This window comes from Melanotaenia boesemani, chromosome 10 (genome assembly GCF_017639745.1).
Source record: "Melanotaenia boesemani isolate fMelBoe1 chromosome 10, fMelBoe1.pri, whole genome shotgun sequence".
NCBI classification, from domain to species: Eukaryota; Metazoa; Chordata; class Actinopteri; order Atheriniformes; family Melanotaeniidae; genus Melanotaenia; species Melanotaenia boesemani.
In genome coordinates this window covers 15544381-15571591 of record NC_055691.1, presented here as the reverse complement: position 1 = coordinate 15571591, position 27211 = coordinate 15544381, and the positions used below count along the sequence as shown (strand labels likewise).

Below are 27211 nucleotides of genomic sequence, written 5' to 3'. Positions count from 1 at the left end.
GTCACCCGCCGGGTTCTGACGGAGGTTTTTCCTTCCTCTTAAAAGGGAGTTTATATCCTTTCCAAGTGCATGCTCAAGATGGGGCATTGCTTAAGAGTCAAGTTTTTATGCAATCCGTTGGTTTCCTTAGCTTGACTATTATTTTTTATGATTTGACTTGTATGAACAATGATTAGATCACAATGAACTAGAATGAGTTTTTTTGTCTGTAAAGTGCCCTTAGATGGCATTTTTGTAAATTGGCACTAAACAAATAAAGCTGAACTTAACTGAAAAAGCTGAATTGCCTGATCCTGCCCTGTGCAGGTGGATAGCAGTTAGTACCCACTTCTGGACCCAGTCCTGGTGGCTAACTACTGGCAGCTGCTTCTTGTGGCCTTTGCCAGCTTTTCATTTTATTAATTCTACACAGTGTGCTAAATAGCTGTACAGTCCCAGTTAAAACATTCAAGAGCTGTCCTTCACAGTGCAAAAACATCTGCTTTTAAAATGGCCCGTGTACTGTATAGTAAGGGTACAGTGCCTGGAGAATTTGATGATAGAATTTCTGATTAAAGTGAGGTTCTGGCAACTCTGTCAATAGCTTTCAAAGGGAACAAAAATGTTCCAAATTTTAAAACAATTAATCTATCTCATCCTCTTCTGTGGCAGCAGTCTCCTCCCCCTACCATTATATGCATTATTTGTTACAATCAGAAAATATTTCAATGTACTGAGGCAACATGTCATATGAACTCATTATTTACAAGGGTACCTGTGTCTAAATTCTAATCATGTCACTCAAGAGCAGGGAAGCACAGGATGCATTAAGTGGTTTGGAAGACATGAGCATCAAGATACACTATTACATATTTTCTAGTAAGAATTCCTCTGAGTATTCTCACCAGAACTGCATTCTCATTTTTTATGTTTCTGACAGGAACTCGGTAAGAAAAAAAAAAAATATATATATATTTTTTTATGTTAATGTTCTGTGCCCTAGAGCTTTTTTATTGTTGGGAATATTCATTAATTTAATAAATATCTAGCAAGTCTAAACTTCAGTCCAGTGGGTCACTTTTTATCTAAAACCACTATGTTTCTGACTTCTTATTTAAATTTATATGTATAAAAACTCCACAGCAGCCCAGCATGAGAGCGGTTGTCCCTCTTTTCAAACTCAGAGCCTGGAAGCTTGAGTACTCTGTGCAGTACTGTACCAAACTACTTTCTATTGGGGTGTGTTTTTCTGGACAAAGTGCTCTGATGTTGTTCCCAGTATCTTTTGAAAATGCTTTTCAAGTTTGGAGGTCATGGCCTCAAGTGCTTCCATTACTGTTGACACCAGTGTTGCCTTCACCTTTCACATCTTTTCAACTTCCTCCTTCAGCTCCTGTTATTTTTCAAGCTTCTTGTTTACCTTATTCTTGATGTAGCTGTCTTTGGAGTTGTTGTATCACTATTGTTTTCTTCTCTACTTTATCGACCACCACACTGTCAGGTTGGTTAATAGATTATCAGGGTAGTTTCAGAGGTTCAACAGAAAATTTGTTCAGTCATTCTCCATCTTTGACAACCTACCATTTTGAGCTCACAGCCCAAACCTGCTCAAGATGTACTTTGTACATCACTGGTTATGGAGCTCCACGTGTGTGCTACCTGTCTGCAACTTACACCCTGCTACTCTGTGCTGGACCAGGGTTGGCAATGTTAGTCCTTACAGGGTGCAGTACAACATGACAACAAGCTGTTGGATGCATTTGATTTGCATCAGGTATGTTGGAACATGATACTTCTAAAGCCTGCAAGACAGTGGCCCTTGATGACCAGAAACCGGAGTTGCCCATCCCTGCACTGGACTGCTTTAGAGGCCTTTCTGCACAGCCATAACCTAGGTTCAGGTCTGGTGTGGTAGACCCTACCTCTATTGGTCTGGAGCTTAGTACCCATTCTTGTGCAACCATGAGAATGGTGCCTCTGTGCTGTCTTTCAGACCAGCTTTCTTTTGCCATAAACAGAACTTCTGAATGTTATGCCACTTATGTTCCAAAGTTCCCTACATTTGCATCTTTTGTATTTCAAGTGTATATTAATACAGCTAAATTCCCTGCAAAGCTGATCTCATTCACACATTTTCCAATTTCTTCTATCTGGCAGTTAAATGCATCAGATATTGTGAAAAGCTGCCTTTTTAAACACTGTGTCAACTCCCAGCCTTTTCAGACTATTGCTTTGCTCTGATTAAAATCTTGATTGTATAACTACAGCACCATCTGACAAAAATCAGCTTTCAAGTTACTTAACATGCTCATGTCGTGGTTTCCCATTTTTCTGGTTTATCTGCACTGTTAAAACACCCAAAGCAGACGAGTGGGTACTTTTTCTACACTTCATTTGATAGCATGGGAGTTTAGGAAAAATAAATAAATAAATAAAATAAAATAATAATAATAAAAAAAAAAAAAAATATATATATATATATATACAATGAGGAAGTGAAAGATGACATAATCCATAATGTTGCAGAGCTGCTGGTAATGAGCATATTTAAAAATCTGTGACATCCTGCTGTCATCTTTGTTGTGAAGGTTCATTCTGATGCTCACTTTCATAGTGGATGAATTATGGATCAAATAAATAACAATAAAGTTTTTCCTTCCTTTAGAGTTGCAATTTTGTTTATCGTACTGTGTTTTTTTTTTTTTTTTTTTTTTTAAACTCAGTAACTCCATCACTGTAGGCTGCACAATGTTTCTTGTTCTTGCACTTTGTGGCTCTTGTGAAAGTGTAAGATTAATGTATCTTTCTGATTAGCTGTCAGTGTCATGGTTGCTGCTCTGCTGGGCCTCCAGTCCCTCATCATGCTCATCTGCTCCACCTGTGGCAATCCTGATTGCTCACTCTCTTCACCTGCTCCCCTCCCTACTTAAGCTCACTCCAGTCCTTGCTTCCCTGCCAGATGGTCAGCATTGTTTTGCCTTGTTGATGTCCAGCGTTTACTCTTGTTTTCTGATTCCTGTGTTTGACCTAGTTACGGCCCTTGGACTTCTCTTGCCTCATCCCCTGTCGGACTGCTCCTGCCTTGTGATCTCCTGGATTTTGACCTGTTTTGGAACGACCACGGATATTCGCCTGCCCCAGCTAAGTAGTCTGCCTGCTACCCCTGTTTATGACTCTTGGCTTCTTAAATCTCTGCTCGTTTGGATTGCGGATCATACTGACTGTTTCTGGAGCCCTTTCAGGATATTATTCCCTGCTCTACCTGAGGAAGGCGCCACCGCTTCCTACTGGACCAAACCCTGCTCATCTCCTCCATTACCTGGACTGAATAAATTACTTTCTTGGAATCTATCACTGTGTGTGTGGCTGAATTTCCGGGTCCTCAGGGAGACACCATTACAGTACCATCTGGCCAAGATGGACCCGTCGCCCACACAGGAGTGGTGTTCCTGCGTCGACTCTTCCATAACCAAGCTGGAGTCCAATATGCAGGACCTCATGTCAATGCTGACAAATCTCTTTTCACCTGCAGGTCCCTCCCGGTCGGAGACTTCCCCGCTACCTACGACCAACCCTGTCAGTTCTGTTCCGCCCTCTCGGGAACCACGATTAACCCCACCAGAGGTCTTCACCGGTGAGCAGTCGCAGTGTCGGCCATTTCTAACTCAGTGTGAAATCCAGTTTGAGCTGCAACCTTCCTCTTTCCCATCTGATCGAGCTAAGGTGGCCTATGTGGTGGCATTGCTGTCCGGAAGAGCTAAATTATGGGGCACCGCTGAATGGCAAAAAGACTCTCCTCTCTGCCACTCATACAGGGATTTTTCTAAAGCCCTCATCAGGGTTTTCGACCCAGTTTTGCCAGAGAGAGAGGCGGCGCGTGGGTTATTAACCCTGCGACAAGGCAAGAGGCGGGTCACGGACTATATAATTGACTTTCATGTCTTGTCTGCAGATAGTTACTGGAATGATGCGGCACTCTGCGACGCTTTCTACCAGGGTCTCGCAGAGGATATAAAGGATGAATTGGCTACACGGGATGCCCCGAAGAGTCTGGTCGAGTTAGAGATTCTCTCCACACGCATCGATCTCCGACTGCAGGAGCGGCAGGAGGAACGTAAGCGCTCTCATCTGGGCCGTCAATCAGACACAGGGGGTAAGCAGACACATGACAGACCTACGCACAGCTCCCTCGTCCCCATGGAAACGGAGGAACCCATGTCGCTCGGACGGACACGGCTGCCTCTCCAGGAGAAGGAAAGGAGGTTTAAGGAGGGGCTGTGTCTCTACTGTGGAGGATTCGGTCATAAAGCTCTCCAATGTCCTTTAAAAGAACAGACTCAGTAGGAGAAGTGAGGCGCCTACTGAGTCAGAAGAAATCACCGGAGACCTCAGAAATGTGTTCTGTACCAGCTCAGTTGATGATAAACGAACGGGAAAGGGCAGTTTCTGTATTCATTGACTCAGGCGCAGACACAGAATTCTTGGATATTGGATTAGCCCAAGCCCTTAATATCTTGACTCAACCCACGTCTAGGACTGTTAAGGTTTTGGCTTTGGATGGGCATGTTTTGCATAAAATAACCCAAGAAACTGTTCCAGTGGAATTGGTCATAGGGGGTAATCATCGTGAGCTGGTTTCCTTTTTACTTATCAATTCACCCGAGGTACCGATCATTCTGGGTGCATCTTGGTTGAAGAATCACAATCCCCACATTGACTGGAACAATATGGAAATCATGGGCTGGTCCCCCGACTGTTTGTCCACCTGTCTCAGAACAGCTACCGCTCCATGTGAAGATCCCAGGCCAGGTCCAGAGGTGTACCCTAGCCTAGCTGACGTCCCTCAGTGCTACCATGATCTCAGGGAAGTATTTAACAAACATCGTGCTACCTCCCTACCGCCACATCGATCCTATGATTGCTCTATCCAGCTGTTGCCTGGAACCTTTCCCCCTAGAGGACGTTTGTATTCTCTGTCCAGTCCTGAGCATCAGGTAATGAACACTTATATTAACGATTCCCTTAAGGCCGGCATTATTCGGCCGTCTTCCTCTCCAGCTGGTGCGGGCTTCTTTTTTGTTGAGAAGAAGGATGGGTCGCTTCGACCGTGTATTGATTATAGGGGGCTCAATGACATTACGGTTAAGAATCGTTACCCACTGCCCCTAATGAACACTGCTTTTGATCAAATTCAGGGGGCCACCATTTTTACCAAATTAGACCTGCGAAATGCCTACCACCTCGTCCGTATCAGGGAGGGCGATGAGTGGAAAACGGCATTTAATACCCCTACAGGACATTATGAATATCTGGTCATGCCGTTTGGCCTGTCGAATGCACCCGCCGTGTTCCAGTCATTGGTGAATGATGTACTAAGGGACATGGTTGGTCAGTATGTCTTCGTCTACCTGGATGATATACTGATTTTCTCCAAGGATTTAACTACCCATAAAAAACATGTTCGTGCTGTGCTTCTCCGTTTATTGCAAAATAAACTCTATGTCAAGGCCGAAAAATGCGAATTCCACAAGACTACGACTTCTTTCCTGGGTTACGTGATCACCCCCGATGGCATGTCCATGGACCCTGGTAAGGTTCAAGCTGTTAAGGACTGGCCAGTTCCACAAAGCCGCAAACAGCTCCAGCGCTTCTTGGGCTTTGCTAATTTCTACCGTCGGTTTATCAGATCTTACAGTTCAATCTCATCACCCCTACATGCTCTTACGTCAACCAAGTGCAGATTTCTCTGGTCGGATCAGGCGGATAAGGCCTTCAAACAGTTAAAGCAGTTGTTTACCTCTGCACCTGTGCTTTGCTCCCCAGACCCATCACGTCAGTTTATTGTGGAAGTCGACGCCTCAAACTCCGGAGTGGGGGCAGTCCTGAGTCAGAGGTATGCAGACAATAAGACTCATCCTTGTGCCTTTTTTTCCAGGAGCCTGTCTGCTGCTGAACAAAATTATGATGTGGGCAACCGGGAACTGCTGGCGGTAAAACTGGCACTGGAAGAATGGAGACACTGGCTGGAGGGGGCCAAAGAACCCTTCATTGTATGGACAGACCACAAAAACCTGGAATACCTAAAGACGGCTAAAAGACTTAATCCCAGACAAGCCCGGTGGTCCTTGTTTTTTGGCCGATTTAACTTTTCTTTGTCTTACAGACCAGGGAATAAAAATGTTAAGCCTGATGCGCTCTCTCGACTCCACGACTCACCTGAGGCCGAACAGTCCGAGGATCCGACGGACTTCATCCTACCAGCCTCCGTGCGGTTGGCAGCGACCAGACTGGAGATTGAGCGCAAGGTTGTTGGCTCCCATCAGCACCACCCGGTGCCTGCTGCATGCCCTGTGGATCGTCTGTTTGTTCCCCCTCACCTTGTGTCAGAGGTCATATCCTTCTGTCATTGTTCTCGCCTGTTTTGTCACCCAGGTATGGGAAAGACCCTGTCTGTGGTCCAGGCTCGTTTTTGGTGGGGTACCCTGGCCCAGGATGTCAAAGACTTTGTCATGGCATGTCGACTCTGTTGCCAGTCGAAAACCTCACGTCGTCCACCTATGGGGCTGTTACGACCTCTCCCTATTCCTAGTCGGCCCTGGTCCCATATGTCTATGGATTTTATCACTGGTCTTCCCCCGTCCAATGGTCACTCAGTCATACTCACCATTGTGGATCGTTTTTCTAAGATGACTCACCTGGTTCCCCTCCCCAAATTGCCCACGTCCACGGAGCTCAGCGTCATCCTGTCCCGGGAGGTTTTCCGTCTTCATGGCCTTCCTGTCAATATTGTCTCGGATCGAGGCCCCCAGTTTGTCTCCAGGTTCTGGGGTGAATTCTGCTCCCTCCTGGGCATTCAAGTGGCCCTCTCCTCTGGCTTCCACCCACAGACAGATGGCCAGACTGAGAGGCTCAACCAGGAGGTGGAGACTAAGCTCCGTATCCTTTGCGAGAAGGACCCCTCTGCTTGGTCTCAGAACTTGCCTTGGGTGGAGTTTTCCCTGAATTCTCTTCCCTCCAGTGCCACGGGGCTGTCTCCCTTTTATGTTGTTTTTGGTTATCAACCCCCTGTGTTTGGGGTTCAGGAGAAGACGGTTGGGGTGCCTTCGGCTCATGCTGCCGCCCTCCGTTGCCAGCGAGTGTGGCGGCGTGCCCGCCAGGCTCTATTAACCACCTCTGCCGTCTATTCCAGGTCCGCCAACAGGCGACGGATTCCTGCTCCCCGCTACCGAGTTGGCCAGGAGGTTTGGCTGTCTACTAGGGATCTCCCATTACGTGTGGAAAACCGTAAGCTGGTGCCTCGTTTTATCGGTCCCTTCCCCATTTCTAGGATTGTTAACCCGGTAGCTGTTCGTCTGCAACTTCCCAGGACCCTTCGAATACATCCCACATTCCACGTCTCCCGGATCAAGCCTGTCGCTTCTTCTCCCCTGGTTCCCGCCTCCGCTCCCCCTCCTCCCGCCCGGTTCGTTGCTGGGGGTCCGGTCTACACTGTCCGGCGCCTCCTCCGCTCCCGGCGCCGTGGCCGTGGGTTGCAGTATCTCGTGGACTGGGAGGGTTACGGGCCGGAGGAGCGCTCTTGGATTCCCTCCCGTTTCATTGTGGATCGTACGTTGGTCCGGGATTTCCATCGCTCTCATCCCACGATGCCGGGTGGTCCGTCCGGTGCCGGCCCTTGAAGGGGGGGTACTGTCATGGTTGCTGCTCTGCTGGGCCTCCAGTCCCTCATCATGCTCATCTGCTCCACCTGTGGCAATCCTGATTGCTCACTCTCTTCACCTGCTCCCCTCCCTACTTAAGCTCACTCCAGTCCTTGCTTCCCTGCCAGATGGTCAGCATTGTTTTGCCTTGTTGATGTCCAGCGTTTACTCTTGTTTTCTGATTCCTGTGTTTGACCTAGTTACGGCCCTTGGACTTCTCTTGCCTCATCCCCTGTCGGACTGCTCCTGCCTTGTGATCTCCTGGATTTTGACCTGTTTTGGAACGACCACGGATATTCGCCTGCCCCAGCTAAGTAGTCTGCCTGCTACCCCTGTTTATGACTCTTGGCTTCTTAAATCTCTGCTCGTTTGGATTGCGGATCATACTGACTGTTTCTGGAGCCCTTTCAGGATATTATTCCCTGCTCTACCTGAGGAAGGCGCCACCGCTTCCTACTGGACCAAACCCTGCTCATCTCCTCCATTACCTGGACTGAATAAATTACTTTCTTGGAATCTATCACTGTGTGTGTGGCTGAATTTCCGGGTCCTCAGGGAGACACCATTACAGTCAGACCAGTTTCTTAATTCCTCAAGACAATACCAGGGTGCCCAGAATAGTTAAACAGCTTTGTCCACTATGGTGCTCCTCTGGTCTAAAGGGGGCAAAGAAAAAGTTTATGCAGACACATGGCCAAGCCCCAAGGTTGATGAATTCCATCTCTATGGATGTGTGACGATGTGTTTTTGTCAGTTTGTACAATCTAGGCATTTCACTGCTCTACAAGCATGAAAGTACTCCTCTACTTTGGTAACTTGGCTCCCTAACACAGTTCAGCTGAGAAGCAGCAGAGCAAAGTGAATGTCAGCATGCCTCTGTGATGATGGATGGGCCTCACTAGAAAGATGATGGATGACCAGGGTGGCCATGTTTGTTTCATATCATGCAAAATGAGTTACCAAGGCAATACAGCTGCTCAAGTGACCTCTGCTTGACCTGTCTCAAAAGGAGAAGTCATTGAAGATTTTGTCTGCCTCCTGAATGACAGCAACAGCCGGGCTGTCTAGAAGTACAGAAGCTTAAAGAAATATTTAAGTTAAAATGCTAAAAAAAAAATGGTTTAATGCTGTCATTTTCTCTTGGCTTCTAAAACTACTCCCACTGTAAATTATTACAAATATTTGTTTTCTTCGTCCAAGCAAACATTCCAATAAGCTGCGTTAATTTAACAGAGGAAGTAATTAAAAAATCCCACTATCTGCAGTCGGCAGATTATTTACTGTATGCAGTACCATTCAACAAATATGGAGAAAGTGACTTTTATTATTTTTTCAAAGTATTTTCAAGGGTCCTGTGACAATAAAGTTTAATTTTCAGAACAGTTTGACAAATTGAATCTCATTGTTATGCACTGGTTGTGGGTATTTTGGGGTATTTCTTTCTAGAGCTGAAGTATTCCTTCCTAGGTGGTAGTCCACTTCCTGCATTTAGTTTACTTGAACCAAACTGAGATCTATGTTTTCATAGAGACACAATATTCATGAATAAATCGATTCCTTTGAATGGCTTGTTTAAATGAACGATGGGAACCATGTTGCAGCTCTGAGCCATTATTTTGTGAGTCATTCTTTTTATTTACATTTCCACACTTCGTTCACATGACACGTGTGTTATCATATGACTGTGATGTCCAACACGCTCCATTCACGTGATGCATCTACGGGCAGAAAGTGTTATTTGGAAACAAAATTCTGAGTTTTAAGAAAATCGTTCATAAAATTTGCACCGGTTGTAGCCTGCGTACTTGCATACACACCAGTCTTTTTTTTTTTTTTTTTTTTTTTTTTTTTTTTTGTGGTGGTTTTCGTGTTCCTGTACCACTTTCCTGATGGAAGCGGTGGACAACAGTGCATTGCCAGGGTGGATGGGGTCAGCTGCAATGTGTGTAGATGGAGTCCAGATCTTATAGATCCCACAATCCCCTGAGCTGTCCTCACCACCCAGGCTAAGTTCCTCTTGTTCTGTGCTGTGCAGCTGCCATACCACACCGTCACACTGATAGACAGGATGCTCTCAGTTCACGAACAGCTAAGAAGAGAGCCCCGTCCACCTCAACTTTCTGAGAAAGAAGAGTCAATGTTGGGTCTTCTTCACCAGGTGTGAAGTGTTCACAGTTCAGGAGAAGTCAGAGGACATGTGGATGCTCAGGAACTTAATGCTGTCCACACGCTCCACTGCACGGAGAGGAGTTCAGTCTTCCTGGACCTCCTGTAATCTACTTTGACCTCCCTTGTTTTGTTGATGTTAAAAACCAGATTGTTCTTGGAACACTATTTTATATGGGTGGAGGACTTTAGTGCATGGTTTGATTAAACCGAGAAAGAGAGTCAGAGTTAAACTAATCCAAAAGCAAAGAGCCACAACAGTCAGAACTTTAAATAATGAACCAGTCTTGGTCTTAGAGGATCCAGGGCAGAGGGTTAAGTGGCCAACCGGTGAGTGAAAAAGCAAATAGTATCTGTCAGGGAACGTGACAGCAGGACAGGGCAGATGAAGGCAGGCAGAAGCAGGCGTAGGCTGGTGGTGATGAAGGCTGGGTTTTTGTTTACTTTCTTTTACATTAGATGACCACTTTAGCTGTAATAATCAGTTCAATATTATATAAAATAAAGAATGTTCCCCTATCTAAACTTTTCTTGACTCTGAAGAATAAATCCTTTTTACCACCTGTCAGCTACTTTATTAGAGAGGAGAGCTCCCCTGATTTATATCTCAGAACCTGCTCACAATTTCTCATGCCCCTAAATGATCAGACCTGTATCTCAAACATCTCCACTAAACACGATTAAGACAACAAAAAATTAAAAGACCAGGTAAACAAAATCCAAAAAAATATGTAAGCACAAATTATGGCTCCCCATGTCCACCCGACTGCATGAACATGGACAAATGACACCAAAGCACACATCTCAGATTTTCAAAACTAAGTTTCATCTTGCTATGACCAAAATTTACCAAACCAGAGGCAAAAGAAGGCCCAATTTATCCTTCATATTTGTAAAACATAGTCCAAAAATCACAATTTTCTTCCCATTTTCATGGGTTTTAACAGACTAAGAGAAATGCCGGCTAAGTGCCAGACAGAAAACTTCACTTTAATAAACCCGCTCTCTCCTGTTTACATGAGATGCACTGCTGCAGCTGGACAACACAAAAAGGAAAAGGAACGGACTGCAAGCTTTAATATGTGGTTTCTCTGTGTTCAGAGCCATTGAGCAAAAACTTTGAAAAAGAAAAATGACTGCCTTTTTACTAAATTTTTCTTTAATGGCTAAAAGGTTTAATTTTATTCTTATCTGACTATGTTCCAGGAGTCTCCAACATACTGTATCTCTTTTTTGGCCACTATTCCATAAAGCCTAGCTCTGAAGAGTGTGTGGCTTATAGTGGTCTTGTGAATATTTTCACTAGTTTCTGCCATGGAGCTCACCTGCTCATTTTGGAGCTTTTTTTAAAATCCTCCGACTCTTCCTAGCCTTTTGTTGCCCTGTGCCCAACTTTTTTTTATTTTTTATATAACATAAAATTCAAGATGAGCAAGTAGTTTTTACAAGATATTAGTGTCACATTTTCACTGTCTCATATGCTGAAATGTTTATATATTCTATTGTAAATAAATTATTGTCTTTAGAAGATCTGCTAGTCTTGCATTCTGCTTTCATTGAAATTATACACAGCTTCAGTAATGAAGGACCCCTCTGAGACAGAACAGGTTTAACAGGTTTTATACACAACTGAGTAACTGACTAAAGCAGGAGTCTTCTGATCACGAAGTTCAGCAGAAGTCCGAGATGACAGCTTGGGGAGCCGGGACAATGGGGAACAGGTGTGACGGGTTGGGTGGATTGAAGAGCTGGGATCAGGGACAGGTGTGGAGGATCAGGGGAGTGCTAGAGGAGTGGCAGGACAGACTGTGACAGCTTCCCAGCTGCTTTAGATTTGATGTTTTGTTTTTTGTGGCTATTCTTTTAATGATGCAAATTTTCTCTCTAATGACCCATAGAATCAATAAATTCAGATGAACTTTGCCTAATAACAGAGACTTCACTCTCTGGTTTTGATTTTCGTTTTGTAAGCATTAACCATTTTCTAAAGGGCCAATGATGAGATGATTGAAACAAATAAATGTCTATCCATTTATCTACTTTCTATCAATGTAGTGTCATGGTTTTTATATGATTTTGTTTTGAATACAGAAATGATTGTTAGATTCTGTCATGTCAGTCTTGTATTTAAGCTGAATTATATTATTTACTGTATCTGATGAACTCCTTCAATACTATGTAAAAAAGTCTACATAACTCAGCACCATTTGGGAGAAAACATCAGTTTCCTGACAGGTGAAATCCCCAGTCATGGTTAGAAATACACCAGAACTCCAGATGAATGTGGGGACTTGTTCAGCTTTATTTAGGATTAAAAACTTAAAGTCCCTGGTAAAGTGCTCGACTCTGAAGAGTGAAGACAGTTCCTATCAAAGTAGGGGATCACCCCTGACAGCAGAGTGACAAGAAAAAGACGTTTTCAATCTCAGATATAGCTGAACATGTTTTCGCTCAGTGTGTTATGGTGCCCGAATAAAATAATAATAATACCTCCTGATTTAACAAAGCAAAATAAGTTTGTCTTACTTCTAAACCTTGATGATGAAGAAATGATGAAGAAAAACTAATTTAAAATAGCAGCTACTTTGTATAGTGTAACTACCTGAGATTTATATTGAGAATTTTACCAGTACCATTGTATTCTTTGCCTAAACTGTAATGTTGAAATATTTTCAAGAGATTTTAAAGGAGTCAAAAACAATGAAATAAAAATGACTGCCGTAACTCAAATCCCTTTGTCCTCCAGGCAATATTATCACTTCACAACTCAGTCAAGCATCAAACCTTCTTGTATTCCTTTGCTGTAGATGCCCTTCACTCACATACAAATGTGGCAAAAATAATATGGAGTACTAATGTTCACATCGCAAGGAGCTGCTTTTCATTTTGCAGCAGTGACTTCAATTGTTTCCACCATGAACTCAACTGTGTCATCATCGCAAAGACGTTGCCCTCCAGGAGTATGAACAGGGTGCAACCTCAAAATACAAATAAGAAATCTTCAAAACGTTGTTTCCTTTTTGTATATTGGTGTGCATGCTGCTTTTACTCTTTGAGAACCACCTTGAGATTTCAACCTTTAAAGTGAGGCAAGGTCATTTTGGACAGACTGAGGATGCAGAATGTTGAGGTTATGGCAAGGTTAACATTAAAGAATATTTCACTTCAAAGCCCTGTTTGTGTCTGTCTGAACTTGACTATGTCTGTATGACAACCCAACATTTGCAGCTATATGGGCTAGAAACCTGATCCAGCAATGATGCAGAAACAAGACAAAGGGAACATTCTTTAAAACCTAAGCGTAATTAGCTGATGTGCCTGCATGTCAGATAAGGTGTGGACCCAAGTAGACATTAGATGGCCATTCATAATCCCTCTCATTATCTCTCAATTATGTAGCAGTTTCACAAGAATAAATATTTAAAGATCAAAGTACTTTATAAATAAGAAATACGTTTCAGCTTTGTTTCATTTGTACAGCATCAAATTAATCTGAAAACAACTTTAAACTTGCAGTCTAATCCAATTATAATCCATTTAAAACATGTCAGTAGTATGATCTACAGTCTGCCACCTTCACCCAGATGTTCAATAGAGGTTTAAGTTCCCAGAGTGCCAACAGAGGTGAACCCCACCCACCCCCAAGGCCTTAAATATTCACTTGTTTAAAATTTTAGTTTGAAATAAAATAAAATTAAGTAAAATAAAATAAAATAAAATAAAATAAAATAAAATAATCACTGTGGTTCTTTTTCAGTAGCAGCAATTTAACTCATTTTCTTTGTTAAAGTCAGGTAGGCATTGTTGTCTTTATTTCTTTTTTCTATTTGCTTTCTTTCTTTCTTTTTAAATTCTACATACATGTATTGAGTATTTCACTGAAATTCCCAGCTTTTCTTATGTTTATCCTAGAAAACAAACAAAAAAACAACAACAACAAAAAAACTGTAGATTTGTATGTCCACATTTCAATTTTCACATCTTCCCTGCACCACTTGCATCAAAAGAATATATTTCTAATGAATATAAATGAGTGTTTTTGAAGATGCAGTGTGGGTCTTTAAAGGTTAGTGCTTTGGGAGTAAATGCAGGCAGAAATGGTTCCCACATGTACAGCTATACTCTTGCAAATGTGTCTGTATTCATTTGTGTTAAAAGCAGAGTTGTGTTGTCCATTGACAAGATAAATGCTGACTACCCTGACAGGCTCTCCAAAAGTAAGCAGAGCTGCTCTTGCTCTAAGCAGACCATGTGTCCACATTCCTGCATCATTATTCATCCCTAGGAGTGTGAGAAGCCATGCACCTAATGACAGACACTGAATCACAGGCAGGAATAAAGGGACTATTAAGGAGTGTGTGCTTACATACTGTAAGATGGTAAAAGATAAATGAGCAGTCTGTGTTTATGATGGGTGGTGTATTGTTAAGTAACTGAGGTGCTTAGGGCATGCCTTTGTGTTTGTGTTAGTGTGCATGCAAATACACTTTGGAAAACCAAAGCTTCCCACTTTGATAACATATAGCACGTTGAGTATTTCTTTCACAGTTTATAATATGCAAAGTTGCATCATGTAGTGTTCATGCAAAATTGCCTGCTACAGTTGGGATTGATTATGGTTTTTAATTTTTTGTTTGAATAATTTGCCTCAGGGAATTATTATTATTATTTATTTTTATTTATTTATTTTCCTTTTTTTTTTTTAAGATTACTGAACCTCTGCTCACCTTTACTTATGAGAGACATTGCTTCTTTAAGGTGCTTGTTTTTACACCCAGCTAAGTTACCAAATTGTTAGCTACACTGACAAAATTTCAGCACAGTCAGGCAAATGCTTTGTATTAGGTTAAATACACATTTAAATTGCAATTATGACAAAATAATTTCTGGCAAAAGTCTTAAACTCCTACTAAAAGTCAGTTGGATCAATATATTCTCTACTGAAAGGTATTTTAAGTTTACAAGCAATAAACCTTTTATGAAACAAGGCTGCAAACCAAAGGTGTTCCTCCATTTATGAATGAGGAGAAGGAGCCAAAGCAATACAATTAGATCAATACAGACACAGCTGAGTTGCCATTTCTGAAAATACAATAGTTAATGACGCTCACTTCATTACAAAAGTAACTTCATCACAAAAGTCCTCTCTGTGTTTTGACTACACCCTGACATTTGATCCACTTTCAGAGTCTTTGTATATAGGGCTAGAAGCATTGATTCTAAATGACAAAATAAATTTCTTTCATGAAACACCTTAATGTATTTGTTTGTTTAACCCTAAGGTCACAATTTTTTATCCACTCCTTCACCCAGCAGCAGAGTTAAACCCGAGTTAGGCTGAAAGAAAATAAACTGGTTGTAGAGTCAGTGCTCATCAAGGCAAAGGCTGGTGTGCTGAAGTGGAAAAGCCTGGTTTGGCACAGCATCCCTTAGCTTGACTTAAATGCTTATCTGAATTGAGGAAAGATAACTGGAGGAGGGTGGGGGGGAATAAAAAAAACCTAACACCTGAGACATCAGTTAGTGTGGCTCACGGCTAGGCTCTGCTCCAAAGCTGCCAAAACTAGTGACATCCAAGGTTGGCCTCCTATCCATCCAGCGGACACATGGATAAAGTATACTCCAAGCACAGAAAAATATTGTTTAAATAAAAGATCCTTAAAAAAAAGAAAAAAAAAAAAAAAAAAAGCATGGCATATGTTACATGCCTATTTGAAGTTTATACTGAATATTAGATTAAATCAATAACATCATGAGATATTGTTTAAATAATCAAGTGATTCTCACCCTTAAGTAAATACAAATTTAAAATATTGAGGGTTGTATATTAATAATACTAATAAGAAAAAATGAGCATGGCCTCATGATCATGTGTCTTAAAGAAAATCCATTTTTTTCACACATTAACAGTAGACCAAAATTAATGTCAAACTAGTTTTTAAAACTGCAACAAAATGCAATCTTTCATTAATTTAAAGATTTTGTGGAACTCAAATGACTCAGAAAAACAGTGTTTATCATCTTGACATGCTTTATGAACCAAACCAACAATCAGTTGGAAAATATCTAGATCATTGGTGAAAATCTGTATTTTGTCACTTTGGTATGTAAAGCACCATACCACAAAATATTGCCAAAGATACTTCTGTAGCAAAGCTCTTAATAAATACATCATAGAACTATGCATAAAAGTCTGTGGTGTGCAAACAGCAACACATAATGGGTAATATTTCTTTCTTTTTTTTCAGGTGCTTTTCTTTTATACAGACAAAGACAATCAAATAAAACCCAGGAGGAGACCCTTCCATCAGCTGCTGGTTCTTGATGTTTATTCTGTTCATGAGAAACCCCAACAAGTTTTACAATATGCACTTGTTTAAACTTCACTTTCATTTCTACTCGCTGTTTGGTTAGTTTTATCCACTTAAACCACCCAATTTAAAAACTATCCAGAAAATATCATGGCTGTAAATAGACTGTTTCTTTTGAAACATGCTTTCTTCACAAAGTTTGATCAACATAGTTTATTGTAAATAGAAGCAGATTAAATGATTTATTTAAAGGAAGGTTGCTGGTTCAGTATGGAGTTTGAATGTTCTTCCCATGTAAGTGTGGGTGCTCTCCGGTAATTCTGAGTTTCCTCCCACCATCCAAAGACGTGCATGTTAGGTTTATTGATTACTGTGAGTGTGTGTGCGGTTGTTTGTCACTCTCTCTGATGGCCCTGCAATCGACCAGTGACCTGTCTAGGGTGTTCCCTGCTGCTCACCTGCTAAATGCTTGGTTAGGCTCCAGCTCCCCCGGGCTCTAAATTTGACAATTTGAAATGACAGTTGCTTGTTCCTGAACAATGTTTTAAGGAAGGAAACAACCCTTGAGTCTGACACCTTAAACCACTCGGGCATTCTGACAATTTCTGAGTTTTGTCTTCATATTGTGGAGAAGCATCTGAGTAGTGGAGTAGTAATGGATGATTAGGCGATACAATGATACGAAATGAATCATTTTAGCAAGATTTGTGGATTGTCTTAATTGTGTGAGAGTAGTGAGGGGCAAGAATGACAGTTCTGGCTTACTTGATGTGCTTGTGTCTTAATTAAATGATAAACTGCTGCACCTGTGAGAATGTTCACATAGCTGTTTTCCAGGGAAGAAATCAGTTGAAGTTACCCAACAAGGTATTGCTTTTTCAGCAAGAGTCATACGCCCAACATGGGGCTCGAACCCACGACCCTGAGATTAAGAGTCTCATGCTCTACCAACTGAGCTAGCCAGGCCACATTCAGAGTGGAATCCCCCCCGAAAAAAACCAAAAGAAACTCCCCTTCAAAAAAAATGCACAATTTGGACAAGTTCACTTAATGGCCTCACATGACTATGGCTTGTTATAGAAATAAGCCTCAGTGTAGTTGGCTTGGAACTCTGCATAGAGAGTACCTTTTTGATCTTAAAAGGCCGTGGATGTCTTTAGAGAGTTGGAACAGCCCGCTTAAAAAAAAGTGCTTTCCTTCACCGTAGCGTGACATTTTCACGCTCTGCTGATAAAGATATAAAACCTCAGCATAAATTGTGTCAGGAGTGGGATTTGAACCCACCACTCCTTCAGGAGACCAGAAATCCCTGTTTTATGGAAGGAAACAACCGTTGAGTCTGACACCTCAGACCGCTTGGCCATCCTAACAACTCCTGATTGGGTTCTTCACATTGTGCAGAAGTATCGGAGTTGTATCTAACGTGTGACTATAATATTGTTGACTTGAAATGATTTCTGAAACATGACAAGGAGTAAAGTATAAAACATGAATGCAACAAAAATGCAGCTGCCACAGAAGGTCTTGAGACATATTAAATGGCTATTGGAAAAGCTTTTGTCTCTTCATTCTTTTCATGAGATTTTGTTGCCTCTGGAAGTCTGTACATGGTTGCTTTTGTGTCCATTGTCTGAAGTTTAATTGCTCATGGAAGTCTGTATATTTCTGCTGATATGAAGTAAGTAGATGTTGCAAAACTGTTAATGATTAGTAAGGTTTTTGGACTGTCTTAAGTGTGGAAGAGTTTTAAGGCATTGATGACAGTTACAATCCACTATAGGGGTATGAGAAGGTGTAACAAAAGAAAAGAACAGTGGACAGATGTTAATAAAGGAAGCCAGTAGTTTTATTGCTGTAAGGGGAAATGGGGAAAAACAAATGGTGGCAATAACAAGTGCTGGGGTTAGCGAAGCTGCTCAAAGAAAGGGACACAACAGAACCACGATAGTCTAACTCAAATAGCCACCAGCTGAAAACAAAGCCAAGACTAACCAAAACAGGTGCACAAAACTGGCCTACTAAACTAAGTTAGCAAAAGGTGGAGCAGCTCCTATAGAACACAAATACTCTCTATACACTTAAACTCAACTAGCCCAGCACATTCTACTGTTAACAATCAACAACCAAGAAACAACTTGAAGTGAAGCCAAACGGGCTTTATGTTTTACCGATTAGAAAAAGAAAACAAGACTACTAGTCATTAAACAAAGTACAACACAAAAAGAAAACCAAACAGTCCTAACACGGTTGGATAACACTAGCCTACCTTCACAAAATTACCACCAAGTAATCACACGATCAACGTCACCAAACACCAAAGTTCCACAGGCCAAGGGCAAACTGTCTGTGCCAAACAGTTACCGATGAATGAGCAGTTGTCTGTGGCTTTTCATGCCTGTATGGTGCCTTCAGGAGCTGTGATTGGACCACTGAGGATCCAATCGGAAGGAAGGAGGCAGAGGCGTATCCGGTCTAGCCAATTCCAAGCAGGCACCATGGGGCAGATGTTTGCATGTAGACTCAGCTTCAGGGGGCAGCAATAAATGGCTTTCGTAACAGGCTTGCCAAGTCTTGGCTGGTTATTTGGTGCGACTGAGACGATATGAGGAAATCAACTGTTGCACCTGTGAGCACGCTGCAAAGATTTCCATATAACTAGATGTATTCCAGGGAAGCAGTCAGTTGAAGGTACCTGACTACCTTTTGATCAAAATTCCTACGCCCAACATGGGGCTCCAACCCACGACTATGAAATTTAGAGTTTCATGCTCTACCAGATAAGTTAGCCACATTTATATAAAAATGTCTAAAAACATAATACAAAAAACAAATAATAATAATAATAATAATAATAATAATAAGTCCTGAGAATTTTAGTCGAAGGTCTCATGTGACTATGAGTTGTTATAGAAATAGAGTGAAGAGTGAAACTTTTTGGGGGGAATTACGAGGGAAAAAAAATTTACATTTCCTGTTTTTAATCTACAACTCATATTCATATAAATCAAAGTCTGCATCTTTTCCATCATTAATAGATTTCTCCTATATAACTGATCCTAAATGGAGTTTTAAATAATGGGTAGAGACTCCTGTTGTTTACATACTTTATCTCTACATGATTGAATTAATTATTGTCTGGATCCATATTATCTAATATGTTTTGTTGTCGTTGCTCAGTAATAACAAAAGTTTCAAATTCTCTTTGACTTCATCTGTTAACATTTATGTTCATCTAAGATAAGATATCTAAGATAAGGTCATAGTTATTATTCTGCTCTCTATACCTTCCACAATGGCACCTAATACATGGCTAAAAATGCTATGGAACTAACTAATGTTAGTTAAATATAGATAGAGTTATAATAACATTTTTTTAGCAGGTTTTCCAGTTGTCTTCATGGCATAATTCATTGAATTTCTACAACACAATGATGCTAAAAGTACCAGTGATATTTAATATTATTATTTTATCTAATTTTCCTATCATTAGGTTGGAAATTATGGGCTTTTCTTTTATTTAAAGAAGAAAGCCTGTCTATCATTTTTTTTTTTGCAAAAGTTTTACTTTATTTTAAAAATAAAAATTAGAAATAAAAATGTGTCTAATTAAAAAATGACAACACATTTCCTATAGTAAATATTTATCAATAAATTATAAAGTGTGAACTCCTGGGGCTCTGCACTCTTTCCAGGAGGGCCAGGACCTGGAAGGGTAGATGGCGGGCACCTCTGGCCTCCTGGGACCTGTTTTCTGTGGGCGTGGGGCGCTCTGGCTGAGGCTCTCCTCTACTGCCCTATAGGTGGACGCTTGGTCATCCCTGTGGCAGGCTGGCAGGAATATGTACTCTTGGGGGGGTGGCTGGTCTTTTGGGTCCCGGGGCCCCATGGGCTGGCTCTGATCTTTGCGGTGGCCCGGTTGCATTTGCACAATCACTGCTCAATATTCATTCCTGTTATGTACTAACCTGCTTGCTGAGACAGTCTGTCGTCCTGTGGGTTTAATCACCAACATCTCCAATTATGTTCATGTTTTTCATTGTATTGCTGATATTTTCTGGTTGTGATTGTTTTTTTTCTACAGCTTGATTGTCTTTTTTATAGGTGCTTCTGATGATAGTCAGTTTTATTTTCTGAAAGATTTTGCAGTTGTTTTGTTGTTGTTTTTTCCTTACAGGTGCAGCTGGTTATTATTATTGTTACAGATTATCAAGTTCAAAAATGAGCAGGATGAAGTAACCACATTCCTGCCCCCCTTACTAACTGCAATATATTCTAGACACTGTGTCAAATCACATTAGTATTCAAGAAATTAAAACAAGTACAAGAAAAGAAAAATATAATCTAATATAATATAATGTATATATATACACTATATATATATATATATATATATAATTAAAATATAAGTCACATAGAGTTGTTATTGCACATTCTCATGCACATCTACTGCCCTAACTATACATTTTATACTTGTACTCGTTTATACTATCCATATTCTACACACCCACACATATCTGTACACAGACATACATAAACACACGTACATCACATATGTTCACTTTCTTTATACTTTTTAAAAACTATTTCTTTGAATTTGTTCTTATAGTATATGATGTTTGGACATTGCTTGAGTTCTTCCTAAAGAATCTTCCACAATTTTACGTTGATATGGTTGATCTTCGTTATGTGCCCTTTGCAGTAATGTGGTTACTATGAGAGAAAGTGGGTCAACACATCTTCTGAAGAATGTACGATAAAGTGAATGTACACATAAACTTATCTATGCACATATGAAGTCTATCTGTGAGTTTGTAAGTTTGTATAAGGAAGCACCTGTCACCACAATGTCCCAACCCTTCACAGTTCACTGCTTCATTCCAGCTAATTTATTTCCAGAGGCACCAGAGCAGAATCTTGTATGCTCCAGAACAAACTAAAACACATGCATCCCTAATTTACACTTCAGTCTCCCTTTTTATCTGCATTCAAACCATTATATCAAAGGTCCCGTTGATTTGTTCAAGTCCAACATATGGTCCACTCAGAGATGAGTCACAGAGATTAATCTTGCCCACTGGACATCTCCCATTTTTGAGAACAAGTAAAGAGGTGGAATTAAAGACTATATACATATATATATATATATATATATATATATATATATATATATATATATATATATATATATATATATGTATCTATCTATCTATCTATCTATCTATCTATCTATCTATCTATCTATCTATCTATCTATCTATCTATCTATATATAATTTTTCAACAATTATTATAATTAATTATATCAAGTTATATATAACAATTTATATTTCACTAAAGTTGTAAACATAGAGTATAAACAATTGAACAAACACTAACCCCTGGGTAACACCACAAGCAAAGTCCAAGTATCAGAAGGAATATTAACCCCACTTCAAGTTGCTGATTTTAAGGCCCTGCTCAAAAAACACTTCTTTGCACTAGCCTTTAAGCATAGTTGAGCAAGACAATCCGAATGGATCTTTTTATTTTTTGTGGATTTTTATTTTATTTTTCTTATTTGTTTATTTGTTCCCACTGTTGGTTTTTTTGTTGTTGTTTTGTTTTTTTGTTATTACTATTATACTTTGAGCAACCACGGTTGTCGTAAATGCGTATATATATACATATATATATCTATATATATATATATACAACAAAAAAACTGAACTTGAATTAGTGAAAACTAGATATGTTGAAGAATATTAAATGTTTTGAGAAAGATCAAAAGCAAAACTCTTGTTAGGCACATTTATGTTTAATTTCTTGCAAGTCTCTTTGTTGAAGACATACCAGGACTTGCTTTTCCCATGCTTCCAGTGTATTCCAGAAATTTTTTTTCCCTTTTTCTTTTTATACAAGAATTATTCAGAAGTATCTCTTCCTCATCTCCCTTTTATATGTAATCAAATCAGGCTGTAATTATATCCTTCAGAGGACCTTTCACCATACCTTCCAGACACTTACTGGAAATTTGCATTTGTAATTGCTCTCTTCCTGCTGTGCTTCACTGATTTGCAGAATAGCAATAAACAAAACATATCTCAGAGCGCCTCATATAAAATCAATAGGGAATCATCCTTTAAATCATCTGTCATGTTATGACTGAAAAAAAACTGTATAATATTTAAGAACAGAGCCTTAATCAGATCAAGCTTCAGTAACTAAAATTATTATATTTTATTACTTTATTTTTGTCTCAGAAAATGTTGGGGGGCAGGGGCAAAGAAACAATCAGCAGTTTTTGGTGGTTTCATCATGTTGAGATGTCAGCCTAGTCAATGATCAGAACATCATGCTAAATTGTGATGGAGATGTGCAGCTCCTTTTAATGGACAAATTTTCCATTAATATAAATAGGTAATTATTTTTAGCTAGAAACGCAGAATCCTATTTCAGTACAAAAACACTTATGTCACAAAACAATCGTGCAAGACTAGTAAACACAAGAAAATGCAAGAAATAATAATATGAAAAGCATTACAGGAAGGAAGTCAGTCTGACAAAGAACACAGGAAACCAAGCAATACCCACTTACCAGACAATTATGTCCATCTGGCTATAACTGGGTTGGACCCCCTTTTGGTTTCAGAACTGCCTCAATTCTTCAACAAGTTGAGTCAAAGGTGTTGAAAACATTCCTCAGACGTTTTGGTCCATATTGACATGACAGAATCATACAATTGCTATAGATTTGTTGGCTGCACATGCATGATAAGAATATCCCATTCCACCACATCCCAAAAGCGCTTTATTGCATCCATCTACACCACTTGAGTCCAGAAGAGGGCCAATCCCACCCACCTGGGCAATGCTCTTTGTACCGCCTCCATCAGGAAAGCAGTACAGGAACATTAAAACCATCACAAAAAGACTCAGAGACAGCTTCTTCCCTAGAGCTGTTAAAGAAATTGCACCTCTGTAGTTCAATACGGTATCAGCATTGGCCCTAAAAAATCCACATTGGTCGATCCCTATATGTAGCACTGATGCTAAATTTTGGAAAGGGATTTTCGTCTGTTAGCTAGATTTAGGTTTTTGTGTTAATGCTCAAAAAACTCAACTTTCTCTTATTCTTAGGGCTGGGTATGCGTGCTGTTAGCGATGCGTTTGCATACGTATCATGGCTCCCACATGTTCCTAGCATTTGTTTGGTACATAGCCCGCTTGCGTTGGAAACAACTTCATGTCACACAAGGTCACGTGCGAGCTGCAATATTGATTTGAACACTAGATGCGCTCATGCAAACAGCAACAGCATGAAAACACAATGGGGGATAGTTTTGAGGATTGTCTCTCGAACCTTGTCTGCAACTACTGCCATCTGTATGATTTTTCTTACAGCATCTGTTTCTGTGTTGTACTTCTACATCACACACTGCTAGAGAGTGCCAATGTAAGGTAAAGTGCTCTAAGTGTGTTAGTGACAGACACCTTTTATGCTCTCCATCCTAGTCTAGCACCATGGATCCACAAGTCAGAAAACCTTCCCTCAGAGCATGGTGGGGAGCCAGACCCCACTCAAACTTCAGAGGTCACAACTCATTGCACAGTCTGTGGAGGAAATCTCACTGACAGGGGTTGTTCAAAGATTCTCTTAGCCAAGACCTATCCTACAGGATGCCACAATGAGGCGAGGAAGGTATAGGTCATCCTGGATAAACAAAGTAATAGATCATTGGCTCGCGCTGAATTCTTTGACACCTTCAGCGTCCAAGGCCTCACTGCTTCATACTCTTTGAAGACCTGTTCAGGCGCCTGTGAGGACATGGGCAGGACAGCCTCCAGCTTCTTCATAGAGTCGCTTGATGGTGGACTAGACCTACCTCTACCAAGACTGTTGAAATGTAATGAGGCACCAGGGGGGTATTCCACAAAGCTGGATTAAGGAAAAGCCTGGCTAATCTTGATAAGTCTGGCCTATTTAAGCCAGAGTTCCGTTCCATCAACGTGGCTCATTTGAATGCCCACTGAGTAACCATGGTAACTTATGCACCAGAATTAGCCTGCTATGGGGCAGGCTAGTTCAAGCTTAGCCTAGCTGTGTCTCAAAGGTTAAAAAACAAACAAACAAACAAACAAAAAACACTACTAAATATCACTACTTTGACTGTCTTGAACAATCAATAAATCTGTCAGGGCCAATGTAACTAAAAAAAAATGCAACAATACAAGTACTGAACATGAAATTAAATGAAAAAGAACATGGTATTCATTAAAAATAATTTATACCTTATTAAACCCCCCTCCCCAATTTCACGAACACTTGACCTACACTGCTTCTGCTTGGCTAACAGTTAAACTGGGATCAGCTGAGCCCCGTCCATACAGGTCTATTTAAAGAGCGATATAGAGAAAGCTAATCTAAAGAGATGGACGGAGAAAGATATAGATAGATAGAGACAGAGTTCCTTTTTGGTTACTATGGCTTGGACTTTAATTAATGTCCCTGCAGAGGGCACGCTTAATTCAAAGAGCATTCAGGCCACCAGCCCCACGGGTTTTCAGGGGAAGGACCCCCACCAGTAACAGTGGTCTCCACCATCCACTCATCAGGGCTTCCTACATTCCTCAGGACCTCCCACATAGCCATTCATATATACATATATATATATATATATATATATATATATATATGTATATATATATATATTGCCCTTCGGTTGTATGGGCCCCTTTTATAATAGAGGCACATAAAATGAGCCAAAAGGCAAAGTTCTCGATTTACTGGTCGATCTACGTTCCTACCCTCACCTATGGTCACGAGCTGTGGGTAGTGACTAAAAGAACAAGATCGCAAATACAAGTGGCAAAAATTAGTTTTCTCTGCAGGGTGGCTGGGCTCTCCCTTAGAGATAGGGTGGGAAGCTCGGTGATCCGGGAGGGGCTCAGAGTAGAGCCGCTGCTCCTCCACATCGAGTAGAGCCACATGAGGTGGCTCGGGCATCTGGTCAGGATGCCCCCTGGTCGCCTCCCTGGTGATGTGTTCCGGACACGTCCCACCAGAAAGAGGCCCCGGGAAAGACCCAGGACACGCTGGACGGACTACATCTCTCAGCTGGTCTGGGAACGCCTCGGGATCCCTCCAGATGAGCTGGTGAATGTGGCCGGGGAGAGGGAAGTCTGGGTTTCCCTGCTTAGGCAGCTGCCCCCACGACCTGACTCCGGATAAGCGGCAGAAAGTGGATGGATGGCACACAAAATAGCTTACCGGACCACACCGATTTGAACCGAACCACTCAGTGGAAATGTGTAGCTGCTTAAGGGCTACAATAGCCTCCCTCCCTGTCCCCTGGAGCCCAGTCCACTAATCATATTCAAAAGGAAAGTAAAAGTGTAATAGAAAAAAATTACCAAGAGTCTGGTATGAGTAAACGTATATAAAGTTTTATTACAGGAGAAGTATAGAATACAGAATTACTTGCAAGTTGAGAGCTGTCGTCTGACTTAGAGAAGTCATCAGAGACTTCGTGCATCAAAGAAAAACAGTTTTATTCAACCCAACTCTAGCTGAAGGCCAGTCTCTAAACTGATAAAAGTCAGAGAAAGGAGACTGGAGGGCACCACTCCCTTCCAGTTCTCAGAAAGGATTCACGCAAAAACAGGCTGGTATTTCCAAACAACTGTTTCTATCTAGCAGGTGCAACCACCAGTCACAACATTTCCAAGGCCTGGAAAAGAGTGGTCAGTCTGACCTCACGATCCTATACAATAACCCAGCAGAAAAGCAATAACTTCAATGTTCTGTAAAAGGAAAACACACATTATGAAAATGTAATGTAATAAATGAATAACTGTAATAAATTAATAAAGAACAATGATTATACATATGGTTATTATATGAGTAAATATGAGTGATTACCATATGCATTAAAATTACTTCCACAAAAGGAATTCGGTTTCCATTTTTACATGAAAATTCTGCTAAAGGTTTCTATATCATAAGCCTCATAGCATCATTGCTATGCCATCATTAGTTTTAGGTTTTATAGGCAATGATGCACAGTCAGTCAGCAATGCCAGGAAAATATTATAATTATTTTAATACCACAATTTAGCAAAAATATGACTTTGTTGTGACTAAGCAGTTGTGCTTAGAGGCCAACAATATGGTTAGTCTTCCTCTTGCTCAAACCAGCAACTGCAAAATTAACCAAATGTATGCTTTACGCCGTGAATATTCCATCTCTAAAACGTGGATAATTCATCACATGAAGATGCGTTCATATGTCAGGTCACTGATCACAACCTACAGCAATTACACTCAGGCACAGCAATGTGTGAATGTCTGCTGTGACCTGTATAAATCATATCCTGTGGCATATTTAAGGTATTATGGTGCCATAATGAAATATTCAAATGCGGCCTGTCTGCCTCCAGCACGATGGAGCAGGTAAGTCTGCACTGATGACATAACGGCCTGGGAGGAATAAATGGGATTCATGGGAAATGAATCAGAGTCTCACAGATTCTCAGCGTGACGGATGAGACCGGAAAGTGGGTCAGAACCACAGGTTGGCTGGCTGCACAACTGGGCCGACACACAACACCGAGGGCAGTGAAGGAGCTTTTGTGATCTTGCAAAACTGAATCTCTACATGGTGTGTGTTATTGGCAGAACTGACTGCATTTTTTTTTTTGCCTTCATAGAAATTTTACCTTAAACTTGATTGCTCATTGAGGAAGATGTCAAGGATAAAATAGCTTGGAGGAGTAAGTGATCTCGCCAAGATAGACCACTAAGTGATTCATGCATTAAACATGAAATGCTCAGTTTGGATGTATGCTCCCTAAGAGTTTAGACTTTGAAAGGAACTCATTCATATTTTAATCACACTGGAGGTTCAATTAATCACTGCACAGTTTAAGGGTGAAATTGATGAATATTCAGTTGCCAAGTGAAACGACTTCTGACCCTGCCCACTTACTTCAGTTCTAATCATATTCCTGCTGCTTCTCACCCCCTTGTTGTAGTCTCTATGGAGTAGCATCATACCACTGAAAGTTTCTTTTGTTTCGTTTG

General features: G+C 40.8%; 1 non-coding gene across 1 annotated transcript; it reads right to left on the bottom strand.

Annotated features, from left to right (window-relative positions):
• Positions 1–17046: 17046 nt before the first annotated feature.
• On the bottom strand, positions 17047–17119 carry trnak-cuu. Its single transcript has one exon. It is a non-coding gene; the product is annotated as a tRNA-Lys (tRNA).
• Positions 17120–27211: the final 10092 nt, after the last annotated feature.